Source organism: Triticum dicoccoides, chromosome 4A (genome assembly GCF_002162155.2).
Source record: "Triticum dicoccoides isolate Atlit2015 ecotype Zavitan chromosome 4A, WEW_v2.0, whole genome shotgun sequence".
In the NCBI taxonomy this organism is placed as follows: domain Eukaryota; kingdom Viridiplantae; phylum Streptophyta; class Magnoliopsida; order Poales; family Poaceae; genus Triticum; species Triticum dicoccoides.
In genome coordinates, this window is record NC_041386.1 from 197,714,503 (window position 1) to 197,718,626 (window position 4,124).

A 4,124-nucleotide genomic window follows, 5' to 3' on the forward strand; every position below is an offset into this window, starting at 1 on the left:
TCCCCTCGATCTCAGATCGCATCGAGTTCCCCCCTCTCCCTCCCACTTCTTGAAGCTCCCACGTCCCACCGTCGAACTCGGGCAGCCGAGCGGCAGGGGCGTCCCCAGCGCCGTCGGTCTCGGCCATGGCCTGCAGCCAGTAGGCGCAAGTCCAGTGGCCCGACCGCCCGCCCCCACGCGCGAGCCTCGCGGAATCGACCCCCTCTGTCCGTGACATGTTGCGGTGGAGAGTTCCCCTTCCCCGTGGTGGCAGGTGCTGGTGGCGGTTGCGCCGCGGCGCTCGTCTCCCGGCCTGCTCCGACGCGGCGCAGGCCGCCGCAGACCTTGCCGGAGCCGCCGCGGGACGAGACGCCGAGCTCGAGCTCGGAAGCGTCAGAGCCACCGATTCCTGAAGACCCGAGGCTGGAGGAGATCCGATCGGAGCTGTTTGATTCCCCGACGATGCTGGAGCAGTTGGTGTTGTCCAGCCCGGAGTCCTCCGCATTCGTGGTCCGCCTGCTCGTAGAGGGGGACGAGCACGACCACATACGCCAGAGCGTGCTCGGCGGGTTCGTGCACCCCGTGCGGGAGATCATGGGGAACAAGCAGGAGCATGCGGTGTTCCAAGCGCTGCTGCGCTTCTCCCGGTGGCGGCAGGAGGAGCTCAGCCGCATCGTGGACGCCGCCTGGAGCCCAACCTCGTCTTGAGGACCAATGACGGGTACGTTCACCGATCAATGAATCCCCTGCTATTTCAGTGCTCCCTCCTGGTTTGATCAGAAGTAATTTACCAATTACCATTGTGATTTGCATGTCCAAATTACTCTACAGTGTATTTGTAGAATTACTCTATGGTAGAATAAACTTTGGCATGCCATCAGACTTCAGACGTAGCTACAGTATTGGGGAGGGTGCTCTCCTTGTGTTCGGTGACCACTTAGTCAGACGATGTTTTTGATTTACCTCTGACTGTAATCCTGCTGTTAGATTCAGCTGCTCCTGTGCCCACCTGCGATTGGGTCTAATGCAAGCACACACAGCCTCAAATTAAACAAGTACCAGTCGCCGGCATTCAATATCTACACTACATGCATAGTCGTATAGTGCTGAAACTTGTACATGACGCATAAATTTGATTACTTGTCTCTGTATATCCACTCTACAATTAATAGTACTAGTGTATAGTGCTAACAAACTCCTTCACTTGTCATTTGTTCAGTTGGAGTGACTTAATCGAGCGCTACGAGGGCATAAATCATGGTGAATATCAGGTTAATACACAAACACATCTACTCATAGTACTAGTTATTTTACACTCAGAGTTAACTGCATTCTGATTCATCTGTATGATTCTTGCACACAGAAACTGTTGGCGGATATCGCAACGTTGAGGCATGAGCGTGACCACCTGGAGGCCAGCGTGAGGAGGCAGACAGGAGAAGACCTGCCGTCCGGCGCAACCGCGGCAGAGCTCCGCAGTCTGGAGCACAAGCTAGAGTGCGCGCTGGGTAAAGTCCGTGAAACGAAGGTATGGTGCTGTTACAACACCCTTCACTGCACAATATTCACCTCGGCTCACATGCCACTCTCAGTACAGGATAATCAATGGTTACTTGACTTTCTTATGTGCAGGATAAACTGATGGAGAAGCAGCTGGATGAATCACACCACAGGGTAAGTAGCTGTAATCGTAAGGGAAATAGAATGATTTAAGATGCAGACAAGCAGTTGTGAACTTGTGATTGATCGTGCATATGGCTCTATTGGCGTGTGATGCATGCAGGTGCACATCCTGGAGGAGCAGAACAGCTTCCTTGGCCACATGGTATGGTAGGAGTGATTTGCATCGCTGCGTCCCTGCGTGCCTTAGAGTAATTAATATCTCTCTATGTGTATTGTGATTCGCATGTCCAAATTAATTACCATTGTGGTCAAGACTTAAGACAGCTAGAGTACCATAGAGTAATTCTACAAATACACTGTATATAAGTGAATACATTTATGCTTGTAAGAGGGTGTTTGGTTAGACGGTAAACTTGTTGTGCAAATATTGGTATGAATCTGCGATGGTAAAACATGTTATCCTACTCCATGATGTTGTATCATTTGTATGATTTGCAAATACTCCTGGACATCAGCTCCCATGATGTTGCATTAGGTATAATCTGTAATGCTAAAAGAGGAGTATAAACTGGAGTAATTTTTTCAGCAATTATCTTTGTTTTCTTTTGGGCTCCCATCATGTTGCATTAGCTACAGCTGAGTACTTCTCTTATGATGCCTGTAGGAGTATTTAAAACAGAGGAATTGACATGTTACTAATTTCTTCTTCTTCCCAAACAGATTTTGAAGGTATTGAAGCACAACCTTTGTACCCAACCTGCAAAATGCTAGTATAAGATTCTTAGATAAGGAGGGCTCCAGGCGCTCAAACAATTTCAACTTCAAGCAGGTTCGCGGATCCTCCTGTGTCCCCCTTTTCTCTGGTTTATGATTCCCAACATTTCCTACCTCCCATTGGCGATGCCCGGCTATGCTCGGGTTCCTGGGAAGTTGTGCCAATTTGATGTCATGTGATGCTGCTGATAAGTCTGAAATTTTGCGTGCCCAAAATCTAGGCGTCCCAGTTTCGTTGTAGCTACGCTTCTGGTTGTTGCGGGAAAATGCTCGCTTCTGGGTGTGAGGCAATGGTCTTGCGGTCTTAATTTTTTGATCCAGTCGATTAGGGTCAGATGTCATGCCATGTTGTGATGTTTGCTTATTAGGTCTGTGTATTGATCTGTTCTTGCTAGATGTGCAACAACGAATTAAGAGATACGATATTGATTCCTTTCTTGTTCAATTTAAATTTATTACATAAACATGTAGGCATTGTAACTTTAGTAGAGTTGGTCATATGGTATTGATTCCTTTCTTGTTCAATGTAAATTTAGTATGAGGAGAGTTGGTGATAAACACTTACGAGTTCATGAATAACTAAGCAACTTGTCATGCTGAAAAACACTTCCTGCTGTAGATTATTAATCCATGAGTATATTACGACTCCATATACGGCAATCACATGCAGACTTGCTCTAGCTCTTCTTAATTTCCATGCATGTTTCTTTCCGGACTTAATCTTACTAAATAGCACCCCGTCACTTGCTGTTGTTGTTATTCACACTATATCCTCGTTGTTCTGTTTTTTTGTTGGCAGATATTTTGCCTAAATTCAAGACAAAAGAAGATGTTCAAAGAAGCGCCAAGACATTTTTGTATAGCAAGTTATGTAATAATAGTTGGGTTATCTGGGCATTGTGAACTCCAGAATTTCATATATCTTCTCTCTGTTTTGGAATGAAATGTTGTATGTTTTAGAATTACAATTTTTGTTTCATATGAAATAGTAATTATGTATGTGATTTGAAAATGTGTGCAATGGAAACATGACTCAGGTGACCCACTTATAAAAATAATTTGAGCGCATTTGAAATTTTGATTATGATATTCGGGACCAATCTGACTAGTGGGGCCAGCACCAAAATAAAATGGTGAAAAATAAAAGATCATACATTCTAAAAGGCTGCACCCAGAAAAAAAGGCCGAATTGTTGGGCTAGGCCCATGTAGCAAGCGAAAATTAACAAAAAAATATATTAAAAAGGCCGAATTAATGGGCTCGGCCCATGTAGAACGTCGAATTGGACCGGGCTGAATCTTATCCACGTCAGCTTGACATGCTGGATGCCTACGTGACCTGGGGAGGTTGCTAGTGACCAAAACAAAACAATAGGTATATTTTGGTCATAAATGTCCACGACCTTCTCACTCGTTAATTTCAGTTTACGACCGCCAGCTTTTGACCTTCTGTTTTTGGTCACAAAAAGGTCGTAAATGAAAAACAATGACATTTCAGTGACCAATAGTCAAGGTCACAAGTTAACATATTTCCTGTAGTGTATAAGGAAGAAAAAAAATTCAGTGTCAAATAGGGAACACAATTTTAAGGTAATGTTAAACAAGGAATTCTTTCAAAAAGCAAACGAAACAGACTCGAAACTATCCTATCGGCCCAAAATACACGGTCGTTGTAGGCGCGGTGAGCTTCCCCTCGCTACAAGCGAGATATAGAAGTGCCTCCAAAAAGGCTAGTTCCTACAATCCAAA

General features: G+C 45.2%; 1 pseudogene; it reads left to right on the plus strand.

Moving 5' to 3' along the window:
- The first annotated feature begins 6 nt into the window (after positions 1-6).
- On the plus strand, positions 7-3,410 carry LOC119285634 (annotated as a pseudogene).
- Positions 3,411-4,124: the final 714 nt, after the last annotated feature.